The following is an 8,637-nucleotide window of genomic DNA, read 5'->3' as shown; positions in this document are numbered from 1 at the left end:
GAGGGCAAGTTCAGGTGTTATCCAGAAGAGTCCAATACTAATCCTTAAAGAAAAAACAGCTGCTCTCACTGACCTTGCTACCGAAAGCTCGGCCTCTGTACACCGGTGCCGAATCAAATCTTGGGACAGAGTTTTGGGTGAAGTAGAAAAGGATAGCTTTATCACTTTGCCAGGCAAAGGGGGACACAGTGGGCTCCTGTCCTTGAAAACTATGTGTCCCAACCCAGGAGGATTGGAGGAGAAGTTTTATAGCAACGGTTCAAGGGCGGGGTCTCTGACAAGGTCAGGGGTGAGCAGGGCCTGTGCTCCCTTCATCTTGTCTCAGGTGGTCAGTCCCCTAATCTGGATGAGCTCCTCTGGTCCTTTAATCTGGCCTCAGGTGGTTTCTTGGCAACAGTTGATTAGCAACTGTTCGAATCTGCCCTTTGGAACTCAGGGAAGGTCCTGGAGGCTGGAGTCTTGCCTACAAGAAACAGGGGATGAAAAAGGCCTCCGTGCCCGGGAGCCCCACAGGGCCTCACTCGGTTTCACCCTCGGCTCACTATGTACCAGGCACTGTGCCAAGCACTTAGTACTTCATCTTTGAAACAGCCTTGTGAGGTAGTTGTGTCATTATCCCCACTTTACAGATGAGGGAAGAGATTCAAGAATGAAGTCACATACTTGCCTAAGTCTCAGAGCTCTTAAGATGGGGCTCAGGTTCTGTGTGACCTGAGCTCTTTGTTACCTCATATCCCAAAACTGCCCCTTAGGAAAGAGGGGTAGGGGATGAATTCTGACAGAGAACACTTTTAGAAATTTGGAGAAAACCCAGCCACTGCAGTGATTGGGGGCACCCACCTGAGTGCAGGTAAAACTGCACAGCTGTTAATGCCTGGCCCAGCCCCAAGTAGACGGGCACTCTGCTCCCCTACAGACCTGTGGCCTTGCTTTCAATAAGCAAAGGTCATCGTGGGCAATTCTGCACAGGGGTCCCAGAATTCAAATTGCTGTCTTGTTTCTCAGGCGTTTGCTTAAGAGAGCCTAGTGCTGGGTGTGCAGGAGGAATGCCTGATTCAGGTCAAAATAAATATGCCAGTCTCCACCCAAAGCTTATCTGCTCTCACTCCTCCCAGAATAGGGCCTGGTGACTTCTGGTGGCACCATGGGAGGACCCAGCTTCCCATGAGCCTGTAGGCTCTGCTATTCCATTGTAGCCTAGCAGTTCCTACAATGGCTACAGCCAGAGTTCCAGTTCTGAGAGAAAGGGATAAAATGACCCTTGAGTGGCCTTAACTCTATAGCTTCAGAGCATATTTATTCTCTGGAAAATGACTCTGAAGGAAGAGGCAGATGGCGACAACAGGATGAGAACTTTACCCAGGTCACTGAGTGGAGATAAGAAAACTCTTAGATATTGACACCCCTACCCAACTCCCCAGGGAGGGAGACATTTAGAGTGACAGCCTGGGACCATCTGTTGGTACATTCCCTACTCCTGCTGGGCTCTAGCAGCTAGCCCACGGGACATTTTCATCATATCTGTAAAGTGCCATTAGCAAAACCACAGGATTTGGGGAGAAAGGGCTGTCAACAGCCCTGGAGCGCAGAGGGCTGTGCTGTGAGCAGAGGGAGCTCAGAGTACAGATAGATAGATGGTCCCAACTCTTTAGACCCTGGGGGCAGCTGGCAGCATCCTGCCCCAGCCACTCTCCTGGCCTCCCCTCCCCAAGGGAGCCTCTCCTTCCTCACTCCCTTCTGCCTTGCGCCTCCTCCGTTCCTCTGCTGGTGCCCTGGGCCAGGTCCTCAGGCCAGTACTGGTCCTCCATACACTGTTCCATGTCCATGCTGCTCTCAGGCTCTTTGTCCTCAGGGTGGGTCCGGAAGCTGCTGGCCTCCAGCTGTTCCCACTGCACCTCCACCAGCTGGTAGAGCTGTTAGCCCAAGTTCCTGTGCCCAACGATGAACAGTGAGACCAAACAAACCGAAACGTCGCAGTTTGGAGCAAAGAAAGGGTTTTTTTTCTTAATTAAAAAAACAATTTTTTTTTTACATCTTTATTGGAGTATAATTGCTTTACAATAGTGTGTTAGTTTCTGCTTTATAACAAAGTGAATCAGTTACACATATACATACGTTCCCATATCTCTTCCCTCTTGCATCTCCCTCCCTCCCTCCCTATCCCACCCCTCTAGGTGGTCACAAAGCACCAAGCTGATCTCCCTGTGCTATGCGGCTGCTTCCCACTAGCTATCTATTTTACGTTTGGTAGTGTATATATGTCCATGCCACTCTCTCACTTTGTCACAGCTTACCCTTCCCCCTCCCCATATCCTCAAGTCCATTCTCTAGTACGTCTTACTCCTAGGTTCTTCATGACATCTTTTTTTTCCTTAAATTCCATATATATGTGTTACCATACGGTATTTGTCTTTATCTTTCGTGCTGTCCTTTCTCCACTGTACATTCCTGCCTCCTTTATCAAAGATAAGGTGACAATATGTGCATGGGTTTATTGCAGGGCCACGCAAGAAGACAGGTGGTTCAGGACCCCCAAACCCCGAGCTCCCCGAAGGGTTTCGGCAAAACATTTTTAAAGGCCAGGTGAGGGACAGGGGGTCGCAGGGTATGTGATCAGCTCATGCACAGTTCTCTGACTGGCTGATGGTGAGGTAACAGGGTGGTGTCACAGGGGTTAACACTATCAGTCCTTAGGCTCCAGGAGGCCTGGGGCTGTGTGCTCATGGTCATCAAGTAGTTAACATCTTCCATTTAGTGGGGGGGTTTCACTTCTGTAAAACAACACTGGAAATGTGCATCAAATACTGTTATCTAGGTACTTCAGAGAGGAGCTAAAGCAGAGGATGAGGGGAAAGGCCTGTCCCGGGAAGGCCCCATAGGGTCCTGCTCAGTCACAGAGCTCCATGGCTGTCCTGGCATCTTCCACTGAGGAGTGCGCCTGCTGGCCCACCTGGATTTTCTTGTGCAGTAGTTGCAGGGTCAGGTCCTTAAGAGAGACCTGGGTCTGGGTGTTGAGGCTGGACTAGCTGAGGAGGTTGGAGACATAAGTGGTATCCGGAGTTTGGCCCCGAGGGTAGACGTACTTGAGGAAAGACCTGGAAGTCATTGTGCAGCATGTGCCTCCCAGCGCCTTGCCCTTCAGGAGCTCCAGGATCTCTTTCTGGGCCACCTGGAAAGAGATAGCCTTGCACATGTGCTGCCCAGTGATGGCGCTCCAGAGACTGCAGTAGTCCATGATGGGCATCTCAGTCCTGACGTACTTGCTGAAGAGGACCTCGCCGTAGTAACTCACCACAGAGCAGCGGGCCAGCTCACTCACCCACGTTCGGGGTTCTGTGCCCACCATCTCACAGTCGATAGCCACATACTTGCTGGGCAAGGGCCCAGCAGATTCCCTGGGTGTGGGCTTTCTGTTGCATGGGGCACCTCCAGATTCAGCCCTCCAGATTCAGACATACTCCCTCATACTGCTGGTGGCTTCCTTGCCTGGTGGTGCCTCCAACAGCGTGGGTGGTGGGGAGGACCCCAGCTCTGGGGATGTGCTCAGCAGCCCCTGCTCCTGCAGCAAGGCCTTCTGGGCCATGAATCGCTGGTGCTGTCTGCTCTTCCTCTTGTGTTTCCGCCAAAGCACAATCTTGCCATTCGGACTGGCCAGGGTAGGGCACAGACACTGGGCAGACTCAGGAGATTCCCGGCATACCATCCCAATCAGCTCACCATTGAGGGAAAGGGAGGCCTGGGAGGTAATCTACCATCGGGGCAGCACCCTGAAACTCCACGAATCCCCTCACGCTCCTACATGCTGTCCAGGCAGCCAGGCAGCTCCCACATGCCCCAGGCTTTCATGTTTTCTTGGAAAAGAATTTCAGCTTTACTTCTTTGTTTAAACACAGATGCTGGATGCCTTCTATTTCAATTTTTTTTAAATTTATTTATTGGGCAAAAATCTCTAGTACAATGTTGAATACAAGTGATGAAAGCAGATGTCCTTGTTTGCTTCTTATCTTACAGCGGAAACATTCAGTCTTTTATCATTAAGTTGATGTTGGTTGGAAGTTTTTCATAGATGTCCTTTATCATATTGAAGAAGTTCCCTTCTTTTCCTTATTTGCTGAGGGTTTGTGTCAAGAATGAATGTGTACTTTGTCAAATGCTTTGTCTGCATCTTTTGGTAAGATCCTATGATTTTTCTTTTTTTAATCTGTTACTATGATGATTTACATTAACTGACTTTGAATATTAAACCAACTTTGCTTTTCAGGGATAAAGCTCACTTTACTTTTTTTTTGGCTTCTCCCGTTGCGGAGCACAGGCTCCGGATGCACAGGGTCAGCGGCCATGGCTCACAGGCCCAGCTGCTCCGTGACATGTGGATCTTCCCAGACCGGGGCACGAACCTCTGTGCCCCGCATCGGCAGGCGGACTCTCAACCACTGCGCCACTAGGGAAGCCCCCACTTTACTTTAATCTTGATGTATTATTATTTTATATACCATTGATTCAACTTGCTAAAGTATTGCTAAGTTCCTTTGCTTCTATGTTCTTGAGATATATTGGTCTGTAGTTTTCTTTTTTATGTAGTGTCTTTGGTTTTGATGCCAAAAACATGCTGGCCTCATAGAAAGAGTTGGGAATTATTACCTCCCCTTTAATTTTTCTGGAAGAAGTTGTGTACAAGTGGCATTATTTCTCCCTGAAATGTTTGTTAAAATTCACCAGTGAAGTTTTCTCGGTCTGGTAAATACATCGGAGAGTATAAAAAGTGCAACAGCTAGGGCCCCATGGGGACTTCACATCTTAGCTCCTGCCTGGTGCACTAACCTTTGAGTTACAGCGTCTCCTTATTGTATTCTTCTAAGAGAGACACATTTTGTTGATCCACAGCCAACAAAACTGGCAGAAGGAAGAAGTAGGAGATACTTGTCCCTAGGTTCAGGTAATTGCAACTCGCTCTCTGGGGGCTATCACACCAGAAGACAAGTCCCCAGACGAAGCAGGAACACAATCTGTGTGAATGCCGCCTGTGCAGCTAAGTCTGGACAAAGCCCCCGATACACCGCGCCGCCACCCCCTCACACGTGATTTGTCCTGTACAACAGGGGTCCCCAGCCCCCAGCTGTAGACTGGTCCGCGGCCTGTTAGGACCCGGGCCGCACAGCAGGAGGTGAGCCGCGGGCGAGAGAAGCTTCATCTATGCCTCCCCATTATTGCCTGAACCATCCCCCAAACCCCCGCTGTGGAAAAATTGTCTTTCCCGAAGCCGGTCCCTGGTGCCAGAAAGGTTGGGGACCGCTGAGGCACAGTACCCACTTCAACCTCTATGTCCCTCCTAACCTAGAAAATCTCCAGTGTTGGTGCAGATGGCTCTGAGACTGGTGCCAGACCCTTCTCCAAGGTTCCCCGCCCCCGAACATTCTCCCCAGTTCCTGGGCAGAAGCTTTGTGAAGAGCGCAATGGCTCCGGGAGCAACATCTCTGTCTCATCTCTTCTATGAGCCATGTCAAAGGTCAAAGAGAAGCCAGTACTTTTAGACTATGTTGATTAAGACAGCCTCTGATGATTAAATGAACGATTTAGGATCCGCGCAACCATGAACCGGAAAACCTATTCTCAGGTGTCATTTCGGGGATATATTTGCTCCTAGTATTAACGCTTTAAGTCCAGAGCTCACTTCAAGTGTGTGAGTGGGAATAAAGGAGTTAGAAGCCCTAGATCATCCTGAGACGTGTCAAAGAACGGGACTGAAAGACAGGAATTTAGAGGGACTGGGGAAGAGCCCTTCTTATATGTGGTTCCTCGTTGTAATCTATAACAGCCTTACCTTGTTTTTATTGGGAGTCTAGTAACTGGTAAGATGTAGAGCACACTATCTTTTCCGTAATCTGACAACAGTAGCCAGGCGGCATTTGGCGGCTGCCATCCAAGCATTGAACCCAGCAATGACATTTGTTGGCTGTGTCCCAGGAGGTGTCCAGAGAAAGAGCTGCGGGCCAAGGAGGTTTTGACTTGACGGGCAAGACAAGTGAGATTTCCTTAAAAGGAATAGAACAGGCTTGTTGGAATATCCTCCTGCACTGCACGTTGTTTTTTTTTAATGTTGGCTGCACTTGTGAAACTTTACAAAACGCTGATGCTTGGATACCACCCACAGAGATTCTGATGTAATTGGTCTAGGGTGTGGCCTCCACATTGGAATGTTTTTAAGTTCCTGTACAACCAGGGTTGAGGACTACTGCTTTAGGAATTTAATTATTTTGGATGTGATGTGCCAGGTTAAAAACCTGAAGGACCCTGAATGATCTTCTGAAAAATGGAGTCAGCCATTAAATGAAGGTGATCTGTGCATGTGGACAGAATATTCTGTGATAGTAAAAACTGCCTGGTGGGAGGGGACAGCTGTCAGGATCGGAAGCCCCAGTCAGGCCTCTGTGGAGCTGCAGGACTTCTATCACCAAAACGTTTTTCTATAAAAGGGTTTCATCTTCAAGGAATTCATGGAAAAGACTCTGACAAGTACAGGTTTCTGGTCACTGACTATACTGCTGAACTGAACGGATAAGCATTTTCAGAACTCTAATGGAAAACTGATGAATTCATAAAAGTGCTAACAAAAGATCAAGATGAAAAAAAATTAATTACACGGGACTGAGGGAACTGATGAGGATGATTATAATTTTTGTGACTTTCCGTTTGAATAAAAAAAAAAATCCCAGAAGGACTCAGAGGCAAAAAGTATACAAATCAATTTTCACTGCAAAGTAAAGGAGCTGTTACAGGGGAGGATCACTGGACTGAATGTCAATATTATGACATATGAGTGTGTTTCATGTTCGGTAATTGCAATCATTGTTGCTTTTGTCGTGGTCATCCATTTACAATGCTTGGTGTCAGTTTATTTATCTCTTGTAAAAATAAAATACAGTGTGTGTGTGTGTGTGTGTGTGTGTGAGTTGTGAAAAAACAAAACAAAACGTTTTTCTCGGAGAAATGAGCATGTTGTGTCCTTGGGCTAGGAGGGAGGCCTAGAGACGGAGATCCTTCGGGAGCCCTGGGCAGAGCTCTCCGCGGTGCGTTGACGGTTCCACCAGGGGAGCAGAGTTTGTCAACAGGAAACTTGAGCGCTGCTTTCTGCTCACATCGACATTTCCTACCCCCCACCCCCACCTCCACCCCCGGCACAAGTTCCAGAGCAACAAGAGGGTGGATCTGTAATGCAGAGATGTCAACATGGCAACCTGGGCGACGCCTAAGGTCCTAAAACCGTCAAATTCTAAAGACGTGAGCAACTGCTATGAGAGCAGAAGACATCTCCAGGTGTCTTAGGAATAGAGTATAAAACCATGTGAGAGGCTGCTCCTTCTCTGAAGAAATAATTCAGCAGAGCCACATGTGTGCATTCTTTGATGCCTCAGCTGGTAAAATGGGGGAGGGGGCGGCGCTGTTGAGCTCCGTTGGCATCTTTAGGTTGTTGGTTAGATTCCAGCTTTAAGTACGTGCTCAAGGATTTGCAAATGCTTTAAAACACCATTTGATAAGTCATGCTCCTTCGAAGATAGGATTTTTGTGGCTTTAATTAGCGTCAGCCTTCGTTTGTTTTCCTAAGAAATTTGTGGCCAGACTGAGAGGAAGCCTAAAAGAATAAAACATAGTAACACCTACAGAAGGCCCACGGCCTAGTTGTGTGGCACAGATTCAATTCACTCATTGTTCATCCACTAAGTTCTTCCCATTTAAGCACTTGGGTGGAAGATGAAAACTTCAGAGCCGATGAGGAAAGTAAGTTTTTGTGATAAGCCTCCGCTGTTCCCTGAACCCTTGCTCTTGAGGTATCAAGTTAGGACTTCGAGAACACATTGTATAGAGCACAGCTGAAATGTAAAAGAAAGTAGGTAGTATGGGAAAGAATAGGCAATATCACATAACACCAAGTAGTGTGACCCAGCGGTCTAAGGCACTGGAATGAGGCCTCAGTCTCTTTGGGTGGGGCGTTCGGATCCCACCACCACTAAGCAACAGCTTTGCCAGTTGTACAACCGAGGTCTAAAATGGGAATACTAATCTAGTCCTCGGTTTGGGGCTGAGATGAGGGACTGAGTGTACCAGAGTGAAGTTCAGGTCAGACTATTTAAGGCAAGTGGGTTCCTGTTTTCTGGCCAGATAGGGCTTGAGAAAGTTTTGCCAGGTAGTAAGTTTTGATAATTTTGATAAGTCTTAAAGGATGAAGTTCATCCGCAGGATAGGGTTCGGTAAGAAAGAGAAGTTTTAAGTAGAGGTGTAGCCCCAGAAGAGGAAGCTGTCACATGCAACAGGAGACGGATAAAAGGCTGGAGAAAACAGGGAGTGGTGTTTGTTTTTATTTATTTTATTTACATTTTTTTTCCTCATAATGGAGACTCACAGAAACTTCGTGCGCAGTCTATAAGCGAACTTCAAGAGTTACTCCTTTGGCAAGAGCACCGGTGCAGACCCTTGGGCCTGTACTGTTGCTGGAGTATATCAGTGACCTTAGAATCAGCCCCTCGGGTCCTCAGCTCCCCAGTGGTATGTTGGCTCTGGGACGTTTCTGCCTCCTCACGCCCAAGCCCTATTTCTCTTTATTTCTTTTCTTTTTTTTTTTTTTTTTTTTTTTTTTTTTTG

At 47.7% G+C, this 8,637-nt stretch overlaps 1 pseudogene; it reads right to left on the bottom strand.

Moving 5' to 3' along the window:
- Positions 1-1,727: 1,727 nt before the first annotated feature.
- Positions 1,728-3,867, bottom strand: LOC112410615 (apoptosis-enhancing nuclease-like; annotated as a pseudogene).
- Positions 3,868-8,637: the final 4,770 nt, after the last annotated feature.

This window comes from Neophocaena asiaeorientalis, unplaced genomic scaffold, assembly GCF_003031525.2.
Source record: "Neophocaena asiaeorientalis asiaeorientalis breed wild unplaced genomic scaffold, Neophocaena_asiaeorientalis_V1.1 scaffold95, whole genome shotgun sequence".
Taxonomy (NCBI): Eukaryota; Metazoa; Chordata; class Mammalia; order Artiodactyla; family Phocoenidae; genus Neophocaena; species Neophocaena asiaeorientalis.
Note: the sequence above shows the minus strand (reverse complement) of the source record. Positions and strands in the feature narration are given on the sequence as shown.